The following is a 14,596-nucleotide window of genomic DNA, read 5'->3' as shown; positions in this document are numbered from 1 at the left end:
GCCACTTCTTTCTTTTTTGGACAAGTGCTGTAGTTTTTCTTGTGGTTGTTTCAGTGTTTTAAAACCTGCCAAGCCTCTCTTGTTCCCTCAGTGTCGAGGGGAGTGTCTCAGCACATCCTCCCCTGCCTGTGGGGAATGGGCACCTGCTGGTCCTTTCTTTCCTCCACCTCCTTCCCTTCTGTCTTCTGTCAGCAGTAGCTTTGTTGTTTCCGTTAATGCACAAGTGTAAAGAAAATGGTCTAATGAATTCCCGTAGACTTGTTACCCATTGCAAAAATTACCAATGTTGTTCCAATATCGTTCGCCTGTATCTCTCTCTGTGAATTTTTTTGGAGTATCTTTTGAAAGCACAGGACGAAAACCTTTTCGCTCCAGAGTCATTTGAAAGTAAGTTGCCCAGCTATCCTGTCACCTCCCACGAGTACTTAAGGATGAATTCCAGCGAACCAGCCTCCTTCCTAACTGTGCGCAGGCATCCACATCAGGCCTTTCACCTGGGGCATCACCACTGCCGCATCCTCCCAGAGCCCTTTCATTGCTCCAGGACGTCCTTTGTCCTGAAAGGATCCAGTTCAGCATCACGTGCCGCATTTAGTGGCCACATCCCTTTAGTCGCCCTTAGCCTGGGACCTCTGGCCTCCTCTGAGGCTTCCTCCTCACTGGGTTCAGGGGACGCAACTTGGCTGAAACAGTGCTGCTGACGTCACCACGTGCCTCTCCGGGGCAAGGCTGGCAGTTTGTGAGTGTTCACCTGGGCAGCTTCACTGAGGAGGTGTTCTCCATGTCAGACTCTCTCCTTTCCCTTGAATTAATATTTGGAGGGAGGTACTTTGAAACTGTGCAAATACCCTCTTTCGGATCAAACTTTCAACCTATTCATTTATTTGTGTTGATAAGGACGCATGGTTTCTTGTTTTATTCAGTGGATTATAGTTGTTCCTATATATTTTTCTTTCTTTCTTTTTCTTTCTTCTTTCCTTTTTTTTCCTTCTTGTTCTTTCTTTTCTTTTCTTTCTTTCTTTCTTTCGGGCCACACCCACAGCATATGGGAGTTTCCAGACTAGGGGTCCAGTCGGAGCTGCAGCTGCCAGCCTACCACACAGCCACGGCGGTGCAGGATCTGAACCGCATCTTCGACCTCCACCACAGCTCACGGCAATGCCGGATCCTTAACCCACTGAGGGAGGCCAGGGATCGATCCCACATCTTCATGGATCCTAGTCGGGTTCCTTACTGCTGAGCCACAGTGGGAACTCCTTACTTTTAAATAAGTTAATCCTGAAGTTTCTCACTGCCCTCTTCTTGAGAGAAGAGACCTAAGTATTCCTCACCGTGTCATTGCTATTATCCAGCTTATTCTATTTTTGGAATACCCATGAAGCCAGTCTGATGTCCCACTCTAATGTGGACTAATAGATTTCTAAAACAAATCCATTGTTCTATGGACTTATTTTCATTGGCATTCTGGGTGGGTTTCAACCTGCTGTGTCTACTGTATCTCTCTCTTTTGTGATTTTTTTCACTCACTGAAGTGTTCTCAAAACAGGTGCACGGGCAGGACCTTTCTCATCTCTGCATGTTTGAAAATATATTTTGATGTCACTTTGATTCACTTACATGGCTGCTCCAATTCTTTTCTTTTTTTTTTTTTTTTTTGTCTTATTGCCATTTCTTGGGCCGCTCCTGTGGCATATGGAGGTTCCCAGGCTAGGGGTCGAATCGGAGCTGTAGCCACCAGCCTACACCAGAGCCACAGCAACGCGGGATCCGAGCCGCATCTGCAACCTACACCACAGCTCACGGCAACGCCGGATCGTCAACCCACTGAGCAAGGGCAGGGATCGAACCTGCAACCTCATGGTTCCTAGTCGGATTTGTTAACTCCTCCAATTCTTGATCTTTTGTGAGTTTCTTTTTCTTTACCTTCTAGAGATTTTTAGTTTTTCTCTTTTATCTTCTGCAATGACCTGGTCATGAATCCAGGTGTGTTCCTGTTCTCATTCATTTTTAGAGGTATGTGACATACTCTTTCAATCTGAAAACTTTTGTTTTTCTTAGGTCAGAGCACAATTTTCCTCATATTATTTCTTTGATAATGTCTTGCCTTCTATAGTCTTTCCTTTTGGAACAACTGGTCGGGGAGCTGGCCTCTTGGATTGACCTTCTGTGTCTTCTTTCCTGCAAGTTTCCAGTTCTTTGAAAATTTGCTCTGTTCTCAAAGCTTTCCTTCCAAACTTAATATATGTATAATTTTACAAAATATGTATTTAATTTCTAAAGAAAAATTTGTTGTCTTCTGATTGTCTTATTTTTTGCGCATCTTGTTCTTTTTAATGGTTAAAAAAAGAAGTATATTTTTTACTTTTTGGGTTTTTGTTTTTGTCTTTTGGGGGCTGCACCGAGGGCATATGGAGGGTTCCAGGCTAGGGGTTGAATCAGAGTATAGCTGCCAGCCTACACCACAGCCACAGCAATGCCAGATCCGAGCTGCGTCTGCCACCTACACCACAGCTCACGGTAATGCCAGATCCTTAACCCACTGAGTGAGGCTGGGAATCGAACCCACATCCTCATGGATACCAGTCAGGTTTGTTACTGCTGAGCCACAATGGGAACTCCATTTTTTGAGGTTATGAAAATGAGTTGTTTTAAATATTTTGTCTCTTTTCCAAATTATCTTCTAGGGTCAGGTGTTTGTTTGCTCATCATGATTTTTCTTTTCTCAGTACTGGCGTTATTAAGACGCCCAGTACATTTCCCCGCCACAAAGAACAAAACACTGGACTGATTTTCCTAGGATGGGTCTCCTCTGCTGTAATACATTTGGGTCTCTTTCTCCCCAGTCTTTCCTGGCATTGGCATCGGTGACTGACTGATTGGATGTGTGTGTGTGGTGGGTGAGACATAGGATAGGGAGATTGGGGGGGTGATGAGATCAGGGCAATGGCATCTGACAGATTAGATGACTGTAGGTTGAGAAGGAGAGGAAGAGACTTGGACTCATAGGCTGGATGCCTCCCAGGAGCACTTTCCTTGGAATCAGCATTACTTTCCTCTAGCCTTACTTTTCCCTGGGCATCTTATTTAATGTGTTTGGATAAACACTCTGGCTTCTTCCCTGCAGGTCAAATTCTAGTCTGGCTGTAAGGAGGCAAAGGGGAAGGAGGAGGTGGAACTGGGAGCTAGAGCCGTCTTCCAGGCAGCTAATGGCTCTCCCTCTCTCCAGAGCTGAAGGCTCCCACCCCCAGCTACCCTCCTCCTCCTTCTTTTATCTCAACTCTGCTGCTGTCCCACAGAGTGCCAAGGGTACAGTATCCTCTGGCAATCCACCTCCATCTCTTTTGTTTTAGAAGTTTATTCCTCTACTGTCGTTTCACCAGAGTTGGCGAAGATAGGTTAAGACAATGTCTGTTCACAGCCTTATGTTTCAAATGAGAATTCTTTTACTCATGCTTTTTCTATAAAAATAGAATCATTTGATGATGTAAAACATCAGCTCTTCATATCTCTGTTTGCTATCAAAGACTGCAGAATTCAAACTAAAAACACATAGGTATGGACTACTACTCAGCCATAAAAAAGAACAAAACAATGCTATTTGCAGCAGCATGGATGCAACTAGAGAGTCTCATACTCAGTGAAGTAAGTAAGAAAGAGAAAGACAAATACCCTATGATATTACTTATATCTGGAATCTAATACACAGCACAAATAACCTATCTATAGGAAAGAAACAAACTCATGGATATGGAGAATAGACTTGTGGTTTCCGAGGGGGAGGGGGAGGGATGGACTAGAGTTTGGGGTTAGTGGATGCAAACTGTTGCATTTGGAGTGGATAGGCAATGAAATCCTGCTGTGTGGCACAGAGAGCTATATCTAATCCCTTGTGATGGAACAGGATGGAGGATAATGTGAGAAAAAGAAGGTATAACTGGGCCACTTGGCTCTACAGTAGAAATTGACAGAACATTGTAAATCAACTATAATAAAAATTAAAAAAACCACATAGGTACATTTGAGTATCTTCCCCACTCAATATTTGCTAAGGAACCTTTGCTCATTTTCTCTATAAATACACCAATGACCAGGGCTGAGTCTTGCCCTGGGGGAGCTTGGAGCTGATGTGTCCACAGCATTGCTGAGCTTCTCTGGCATTGCTCTGAAGAAACCCTGATTAGTGACCATCTAATTTTCCTCTGATTTTCCTCTTCGTCAGCGTGGTTAGCCTTCCATCTCTTTTCTATGATTGAAAACAGACTTTGCAGGCTCTTGGGCACACTTGGGGATTATGGAGGCTTCTTAGTACCTTGGAACTGGGAAAAGAAGGGAAGTTAGATACAGAAGAAACCAGGGCCAGGGATCCCAGAAGTATTCCCCCCTCATCCTGGATGTGGCTGGTCAGGGAAACTACAGGGGAGGAAGTGGGTATTGGAAGCTATCCAGGATGCCAGCTGTGCAGGGATTCATGGCCAGGCTTATAATTTGTATAGAAAATGAGTGCTCATGTGGGGCTATGTATTGACAGGAAGATGAAAGCAATGGACATACAAGTCTAAGTGTGACTCCTGGAATTACAGTCCCAGGGAACCAGCACTGTGGCCATTGGGTTTAGGAAGGACCTGGACCACACCTTATAAAAGGCCAGGTAATGTGATCAGGTTGGGTCTGCATCCCTTCTGGGTTAGGCTGCATTCAGGCATGCACCTTTGTGGGTTGGAGGGTCTCCCAGAGGCTGCAGCCAAAGCTGAGACAGTAGTCAGAGGGCCACAGCTTTGTGTGTACAACTGAAACACAATTTTCAATAGGAGCCATCTTCATTTGATGGCTTTGCACTTTCTACTGCCATTCTTTGGAAGGGACCGAAAGTAATCTTTCTGTCATTGAAAGAGTATACTCGTTAATGCACATTTTTTTTTTTGTCTTTTTGCCATTTCTTGGGCCGCTCCCTCGGCATATGGAGGTTCCCAGGCTAGGGGTCCAATCGGAGCTGTAGCCACCGGCCTACACCAGAGCCACAGCAACTCGGGATCCAAGCCGAGTCTGCGACCTACACCACAGCTCACGGCAACGCCTGATCCTTAACCTGCTGAGCAAGGGCAGGGATCGAACCCGCAAGCTCATGGTTCTTAGTCGGATTCATTAACCACTGAGCCACGACAGGAACTCCAATGCACAATTTTTAAATGAACAGTTTCTTACTGCCTGCAGGGCAAGTCCACACACACTTTCTAGGCAACTGGAGCCCACCATGTCTGGAGGGGAAGAAGCATCACTGCATCGTTCCCATCTCCTTGGCTCAACTCCCCTGGACCACAGAGGGGCTTGCCCAGTTATCAAGCTGGAACCAAGGCTCCACCACCAGCATCTCTCCCTTCACACTCCAAATCCTGACTGACCAGACTCCTAAATTTCTCTGAAAGTGTCCCCCTCTTCCTGGACTGTCAGTAGATACCCCCCCCACCCCCCGCCAGCAGGAGCCTCCGCTAGGGTCACTCCCCACTCTGAATCTCTCCAGGATGCTCGCTGCCTTCTTTAAACTGCTCAGTGTGGTATGAAAAGTAGGATCAGCAGACATTTACTGAGCATGTTGTAGGGGCCCTGCACTGTGCCGACTTCTTCATGCACGTCAGTCAGTTACTTCTGATGAGCATCCTGTGAAGTAGGCCTCTGGGGATGACCATTGCACGTGGAAGTGGAGGCTCAGAGAAGTCCGTACCTTGCCCAGAGGGCACCATTAGGAGGTGGAAACTGAGGATGGGAACCCAGGCGCTCATGACACCCGGTGCTCATGACAGGTTCTCAGGGGGGTCACATGCGGGTCCGATGGTGCTTAACAGCACTCAGGATGGTGCTGGTGCACCCCCACGGGGTGAGGAGGGAAAGGCCCTGGGTCTGGCTTGGGACCCCAGGCTAGTTGCCATCTCAGTGGACCATCCTAAGAAGGCCCCGCTGTTTCTGTTTGGAGACTGGGAGGGGCTGAATGAGCTGGGTAGGTGCTGTCAACAACGCAGTTAGACAAACAGGCTTCCAGCTGTGCCCTTCAAGGCCAGTAGTTCTGAGTGGGGTGTCCTGTCCAGCAGCATCAGCATCACCTGGAATCTGCTAGAAATGCAAATTCTCAGGCCCCTCCTGCTGAGTCAGACCCTCTGGTGGGGAGGGGGTGGGTCAGGCCGTCTGTGCTTCCAGAAGACCTCAGGGGCTCTTGATGCTCCTCAAGTTGAAAACGACTCTCTAGTGAATGCATCCTTCCTGGCCTGAACATTTTGGGGCCTCTGCCTGGGGCCTTGTGTGACATGGCTCAGAAGAAAATGTCTGGGGAGGGCAACACCAGAGCATACCCAAGGAAGCTTTCAGCTCTCGGTTCAATTTCTTCCGCCGTTGTGCTCTGCTGGCCACTAGGGGGAGCAGAAAGCACCCTGCTTCCACTCTGCGGCGCCGAGGAGGGGCGTGGGGGCGTGGCCTCACCTGTAAGGGCACAGGTGAGTGTCCCGCCTCCAACAGCCCAGCCAGGCCTGCAGGAGAGCCCACTACCCACACCACTTTGTGCTGCTGGTCTTCCTCCTTTGCTCTGTATCTACAGATTTTTACAAAGCTATCAGGTTAGCTTTGTGGGAAGGTTCTGTCCTCTCTGGGTCTGCATCCTGGATGAATGAATACATTTAACGTGGTTTCTGGTGGTGGAGGGCTCTGCAGAGTCAGACAGCCTAGGGATGTATTGAGTGTCCCAGCCTTCCTCCCTTGAGTAGGAATTAGGACTTTTTCGTGTGCTTTCTTGAGCAGCGACTTATCAGCTGGCATCCTAGGGCCCTCTTTGAAGTGAGAACTGGGAACTAGCAGGGCGCTGGAGCCCTTCTCCTGCAGAACTCCTAAAAAGTCATTGTTAATGCCTTTTTTTTTTATTCTCAGGGGGTTTTTCTTTATTACTCAATGAATTTATTACATTTGCAGTTGTACAATGAGCATCACAATCCAATTTTATAGGGTTTCCATCCCACAACCCCAGCACATCCCCCCACCCCCCAAACTGTCTCCTTTGGAAACCGTAAGTTTTTTGAAGTCTGTGGGTCAGTATCTGTTCCGCGAAGAAGTTCATTCTGTCTTTTTTTCAGATTCCACATGTCAGTGAAAGCATTTGATGTTGGTATCTCATTGTATGAATGATTTCACTTAGCATGATAATTTCTAGGTTGCTAAAAATGCCAGTATTTCATTCCTTTTAATGGCTGAGTAATATTCCATTGTGTATATGGACCACATCTTCTGGATCCACTCCTCTGTCGATGGACATTTAGGGTGTTTCCATGCCTTGGCTATTGAAAATAGTGCTGCAATGAACATTGGAGTACATGTGTCTTTTCGAGTCATGGTTTTCTCTGGATAGATGCCCAGGAGTGGGATTGCTGGATCAAATGGTAGTTCTATTTTTAGTTTTCTGAGGACTCTCCATGCTGTTTTCCACCGTGGTTGCACCAATTTACAATCCCACCAACAGTGTAATAGGGTTCCCTTTTCTCCACAGCCACTCCAGCACTTATTGTTTGTAGACTTTTTGACAATGACCATTCTGGCTGGTGTAAGGTGGTACCTCATAGTGGTTTTGATTTGCATTTCTCTAATAATGAGTGATGTTGAGTGCCTTTTTTTTTTTTAAGGGCCAAACCCTCTGCATAGGGAGGTTCCCAAGCTAGAGGTCATATTGGAGCTGTAGCTGCCGGCCTACACCACAGCCACAGCCATGCCGGATCCGAGCCACATCTGCAAACTCCACCACAACTCACGGCAATGCTGGATCCTTAACCCACTGAGAGAGGCCAGAGATGGAACCTTTGTCCTCATGGATACTAGTCAGATTCATTTCTGCTGAGCCATGATGGGAACTCCTAAAAAGTCATTTTAAAAGTAGCATGAGCTGTGCTGGTTGATACTAACGGTTAGGAGTTACTACACTTTCTGATCAGTTGGAGGAAAATTTTACAAACCCAATACTACTGGAAAGTTAAAAATCCAGCAGGCCCATGTCTGTGAGGGCGTGGTAGCTCACATGTAGCATCTTCGGGTACTGTCAAAGCAGGCTGCAACTTGGCTGTCCCCTACTCTGCCTTCCTGGATGGCATCACCCCACCTGCATCACCCCATCCTTGTGGTACTCACATGGACCACCCCCTCTTTCACTGCTGGACACTCCCGATGTTCTCCAAGGTTAAGGGCACAGACTGTAGAGCAAAGCCCAGGCGTAGGATGTCCCTTCTGAAAGGTGTCCATGCCTGGCTGAGTCAACCTTAATGGAGGAAACGTCCAGAACCAATTAGGTGCAGGAGTGGGGGTGCAAAGAGCTCAGAGACTTCACTCAATCTCGCCTGTGCCCTCAGTTCCCAAATCTGGATATCCTACTCCAAAAATTAACATCCTGAGGTTGACCCACTGCTTCCCACCTCTGCCCCTGCTCCCACTCTTGCAGATGTTGCTGGGAGAGCGGGGCGGATTGGTGGTTAATATGGTAGTCCTAGTTCTACATGTTTGAGGGATCTCCATTCTGTTTTCCATAGTGGCTGCATCAATTTACATTCCCAGCAACAGTGCAGGAGTGTTCCCTTTTCTCTATATCTTGCCCAACATTTGTTGTTCCTCTTGTCTTTTTGATCATAGCCATCCTGACAGGTGTGAGGTGATATTTCATGGTGGTTTTGATTTGCATTTCCCTGATGATTAGCGATGTTGAGCATTTTTCAAGGGCCTATTTGCCATCTGTACATCTTCTTTGGAAGAGTGCCTGTTCAGGTCCTCTGCCCATTTTTAATCAGCTTATTTTTTTTTATGTTGAGTTATGTGACTTCGTTGTATATTTTTGCATATTAACCTCTTATTGGGTATATCATATGCAAACATCATCTCCCATTCTGTAGGTGGCCTTTTGTTTTGTTGATAGTTCCCTTTGCTGTGCAAAAGCTTTTTAGTTTGATGTAGTCCCGTTTATTTTTGCTTTTGTTTCTCTTGCCTGAGGAGATATGTCCAAAAAATATTATTGAAACTGATATCAAAGAGCGTACTGCCTATGTCTTCTCCTAGAAGTTTTATGGTTTCAGGTCTCACATTTAAGTCTTTAATCCATTTCGAATTTATTTTTGTATATTATGTGAGAAAGTATTCTAGTTTGATACTTTTGGATGTAGCTGTCCAGTTTTCCCAAGACCATGTGTTGAAGAGGCTGTTTTTACCCATTGTACATTCCTGATTTGACCCATTTTAAAATCTGGTTGTTCGTTTTCTTATTGTTGGTTTTGAGTTCTTTGTGTATTTGGGGTAATAGTCCTTTATTAGATATGTCTTTTGCAAATATTTTCTTCTTGTCTGTGGTGCTGCTTTTCATTCTCTTGGTGGTGCTATTTGCTGAGCAGAGGTTTTTAATTTTAACGAAGTCTAGCTTCTCATTTCCTTCTTTCATAGATTATGCCTGCGATGTCATAAATGAAAAGTCATCACCAAACCCATAATTATATGGGTTTTTGCCTACATTATTTTGTAGGAGTTTTATAGTTTTGCACTTTATAGTGAAGTTTGCCATCAGCTTTGAGTTAATTTTTGTGAAGAGTGTAAGGTTTGTGTGCAGGTTCACTTTTCTGCATGTGGATGTCCAGTTGTTCCAGCACCATTTGTTGAAAAGACAGTCTTTCTTCCATTGTATTGCCTTTGCTTCTTTGTCAAAGATGTTGTCTGTATTTGTGTGGGTCTAATGCTGGGCTCTCTGTTCTGTCCCATTGGTCTACGTGTCTGCTCTCTCACCAATACCGCACTGTCTTGATTTCTGTAGCTTTAAGGTAAATCTTGAAGTTTCAAATGATTGGTCTTCCAACTTTATTCTTCAGTATCGTGTTGGCTATACTTGGCTTCTGCCATTCCATGTAAACTTTAGAATAAGTTTGTCAATAAATACAAAATATCTCGCTGGGATTTTGATTGAAATTGCATTGAGTCCATGGATCAAGTTGGGAAGAACTGACATCTTGATTAACATTGAGTCTTCCTACCTGTGAATGTGGAATATCACTTCATTTGTGTAGTTTTAAAATTTTTCTTTCATTATGAGTTTGTAGTTCTCCTCAGATAATTGTGTATATATATTTTTAGATGTATACCTAAGTATATCACTTTTGGGTGCTAATATAGTGTTTTTAATTTCAAGTTCAACTTGTTCATCGCTTGTATATAGGAAAGCATTTCACTTTTGTATATTAACCTCTTATCCTGCAACCTTGTTACAATCACTTAGTAGTTCCAGGAGGGTTTTGTTGTTGTTGCTGTTGATTTTTTTTGGGGTTTTCTTCATAGACAATGATATCATTTGTGAGCAAAGACAGTTTTATTTCTTCCTTCCCAATCAGCATACATTTTATTTCCTTTTCTTGACTTATTGGAGTAACTAGGACTTCCACTATGAAGTGGAAAAAGAGTAGTGAGGTGGGACCTCCTTACCTTGTTCCTGGTCTTAGTGGGACAGCTTCAAGTTATTTATAATAACCTTTTATTATCCTTATAGTGTCCATGAGGTCTTTAGTGATGATCCTTCTTTTGATTCTGATTAGTAGTTTGTATCTGCTTTCTTTTTTCCTTAGCCTCGTTAGAAGCTTATTGATTTTATCTTTTCAAGAAAATATCTTTGGGAATCATCGGTCTTCTGTGGTAATTTCCTATTTCAAGTTCATTGATTTCGTCTCAATTTTTATTATTTCTTTCCCTTTACTTACTTTGAGCTTTACTTGCTCTTCCTTTTCTAGTTTCACAAAGTGAAAGCTTAGATTACTGATTTCAGATCTGTTTTCCTTTTCAATATATGCATATTTTATCCTATTCTCCTGCAGCCTGGCTAAAACAAAGGCTTTCGTCCTCGTTTTTCTACACTTTTTCCAATGCAGAGCCTCACCTAGCTTTCTGGGGTTAACATTCCATGTGTCATGACCGTAGCAGAATCCCTTTCTGTATCTGGGGAAGTTTGCCCGAGGTTTGTCGGGGCTGCTGGCATTGGCATTTCCAGCATGCGGCAGGTGAGTCCACAAAGACAGCTCTGTGGGCTGCAAGTTCTCTGGGAGGGAGGCAGACCAGGGTTTCAGCAAATATTTATGGGAGTGAAGGAAACTGCCTGTTTCTTTATATGACTTATTCTTTTGTGTGCTCTTTTCTGAGTGTGCCCATCAGCTTATATCCTTACTAAGGCTTAATGCCCAAGGCTCAGGGGACCCCACGGCCCAGGAAGACTCTTCCCCTCTAGTGCTTACCGAGATGGACAGGGAGGGGGCCTCACATCAGAGTTGGATCCAAGGAGAGGAAAAGGTCCTAATTTTTAAAAGTTTTTTCTGTTGTCTTTGGCCTCTAGTCAGTAGAGCTCAGAGCACATGGCTTAGGCAGGGGCTTCTGGTATGTACGCTTGGAGCATAGATTTAGGGAGAGAGTGAGATATGGGACGGGAGGCCCAGAGGTGAACGTCCGTTGGTGAGTTGATGGAGGGAGAGAGACAAGAGCAGCCACATCAGAGAAGGGGGATGAGAGCAAGAACTCGAGAAGGGGAATGAGAGTAAGTGTGGAGAACAGATGTGCCCTCAGATCCCTGCGGGAGGGGTGGGCTTCCGGACATAAGGCTGGAGAGAGAGGTTGGGATACCTGCTCAAGCCAGACCCAGTATGAGGCCCATCTGTGGGCCTGGAGCGTTACTGGGTGTAGGCGGGTGTCTGCTCCCCTGCCCCATCCTCTTCCCCTCTAAGGAGCAGGCATCTGGGGCCATGTCCAGGGCATGCTGGGAGCCTGCTTCTGGCCAGACCTCATACTTCCTCCTCTGAGTGTGGTCTCTCTACCGTGAATGTACCCGCTCAGGGTGAGGGGACTTGTTGCTCCCAAGGACTGAAGCATCGGCTCCGGGGAGCAGAGGGAAGCGGCAAAACTCCTCCTGACACTCACCCCATCTCAGGTCCACCATCCGAGGCTCTGGACCTGAGTGACCCATCCATGCCAGCCAGGGTCACCCTCCAGTGGAGGCTGGGGGCCCCTGCTCACAACCATGAGCTCCTCAGGATGCTGGTGACCGACCTGGGGAGGGGTGTTGAGGAAGGAAGGAAGGGGCTTGCAGGTGCTGACATGGAAGCTGAGCCAGAGTCCCAGGTGGAAGAAGCACATTCTGGGCCAGGGACCACTGAGCCCAGGGCTTCAGGGGGCAGGGGCACGAGAGCCTGTGGATCCTGGTGGATGGTACAGGACAGGGGTTTCTGGGATGGATCCTCTGAGCACAGGAGGGGTGCAGGAGAGAGGCGGCTGACGGGAGGTGGGAAGCTCGCCACGGCCCTGGGTTGCTAAAGACGGGGGGAGGCCATGGCTTAGTCCCTGAGGGAGGGACAGATGAACTGACCGAATCGACCGGTCTATGACAGTGGCCGGGGACTTTGCAGACACCATCTCTGAAAGCGAAGGAGCCTCCCCCTCCCCGCCGGGTTCCTAAGGAGGCTGCCGCTCCAGTTCTTTTTTTTTTTTTTTTGTCTTTTTGCTATTTCTTGGGCTGCTCCCGCGGCATATGGAGGTTCCCAGGCTAGGGGTCGAATCGGAGCTGTAGCCACCCGCCTACGCCAGAGCCACAGCAACGCGGGATCCGAGCCGCGTCTGCAACCTACACCACAGCTCACGGCAACGCCGGATCGTTAACCCACTGAGCGAGGGCAGGGACCGAACCCGCAACCTCATGGTTCCCAGTCGGATTCGTTCACCACTGCGCCACGACGGGAACTCCAAGCCGCTCCAGTTCTGACTCGCACTGGGGGGGGGTGGTCTTTCTCTTCTGCCTACGGGTCATGCTGACTTCCCTCCGCGTCCTCACAGGTCCGGACAAAGGACAGGATCTTTGACAGTATCAGCCACCTCATCAACCACCACCTGGAGAACAGCCTGCCCATCGTCTCTGCTGGGAGCGAGCTCTGCCTCCAGCAGCCAGTGGAGAGGAACCCGTGACCTGCCAGCTGCCCTGTCCTGATGTGCCTCTGTGGTCAGGAAGACTCCGCTCTTCCTGCTAGATGGTATTGGGCCATGGGAACCCGGGCGGCTGCCCACTGGGTCAGGGCTTTGTTCAAAAGCCTCGGGAGGAAGGCCTCCGTGAAATGCAAGTTTCATAAACTTGTTGCGAATTCTCATGTGCATATTAAAGGTGTACATACCTATACATCCTGTACAAATGATCCCTCTATATTTATATTTTTTAAGACTAAGAAAGACGTAAGACTAATGTTCTGTGCTGTATGTTTTTAATGATAAAAGTTTGACTGTAGTTGTCCAGGCAAAATGTTAATTCAGCTGACCCATTTCCACTGGGCAAGTTCAAGTCCACGGGGCAGGTGTTACCTACCAAGCACAATACAAGGGATAGAAACAGCAGGAGGGCGGGTAATAAGTAAACACTTGGGATTGTAAGAGAAGCAGGTGAGATGCTGCCCACGCTCTGTGTGGGAAGCACTGGGAAGCGCTGCTTGTCGCAGCTGTCCCCCCTCCTTGGTGATACCTCCTGGCTGTCTGCATCACACACATGTGCATGGGTTTCCAGCACCAGAGTTGAAGGCTCCTGCATTAAAAAGCAGGCACTACTCCAGCCATTTCGGGTAGTGCCGAGCACAGAAACGCCGTGTCCCATGACCCTGGCTGTCCAGGGGTTCTTGGGGATTCACTTTACTGCCAAGGAGAGCTCAAAATAAGCCTCACTGATCAAGATCTTGACTGGTCAATGCTTCCTTTGTTTTTATCTGTAAATGATAAAACGAGGTTATGTAGAGGAGTCTTGGGTAGGTGGGGCTTTGGACATCCTCTCAGCTGACAGGCTGCTGTGGTACCTGCTCGCAAAGCGCACCCCCATTTATATTCAGTAGAGGGAAAAGCATGTGTATGAGCTGTTCCAAGAAAAACCTGTGCAAACACGAGTGCTCAGAGTTCACGCCTGGAGATGTTCCATCCACCGTGGCTGATTCAGGTTTGCCTGAGGCAGGGGACCAGGAGTTTGGGGGATCAGTTTGAGGTCCCGCTTTGGGAGCGATTGGTGGGTCAAGTGCTGCTCCAGGAAGAGGAGGTGTGCCCTGTTGCAGGGCTGTCTCAGCTCCCTCCTTTGGGATCAAACACTGATGTCTCACTGGGTTATTTGGTGTTAGGAAGCTGACGATGTTTCTAACCTTCAAAAAAAAAAAAAAAAAAAAGTCTGGCCTGAGAGTACCATGCGATTGAACAAGGGCTGTCTTTGAAAAGACAGAAGGATTCGTTCCCTCATGGGCACCTTCTCAGGTGCTACAACGTGGGCACCTGTTCCAGTGAAATCCCTTGGCAAGAAGCGCCCCCTTCATCAGTGCAAGAGCAAGGCACACGCTAAGCACGGGATAGCAGTAAATTTGATGCTTCCAGAATGAGGAGTTAAAGGTAGATTTAAAATTTCTGATGAGCATTAATTCTGCAAAGTTCCTATGCTAAGTGTGTGAACCTCGTTCCTACTTTTAGGGGGTGTCTGTGGCCGGGATGGGAGCATGAAGTGATGACTGAGGATGGGTTGAGGCAGGTCCAGGGCTTTATATCAGCCTTGTGTGGA

Source organism: Phacochoerus africanus, chromosome 15 (assembly GCF_016906955.1).
Source record: "Phacochoerus africanus isolate WHEZ1 chromosome 15, ROS_Pafr_v1, whole genome shotgun sequence".
Lineage (NCBI taxonomy): Eukaryota > Metazoa > Chordata > Mammalia > Artiodactyla > Suidae > Phacochoerus > Phacochoerus africanus.
Note: the sequence above shows the minus strand (reverse complement) of the source record.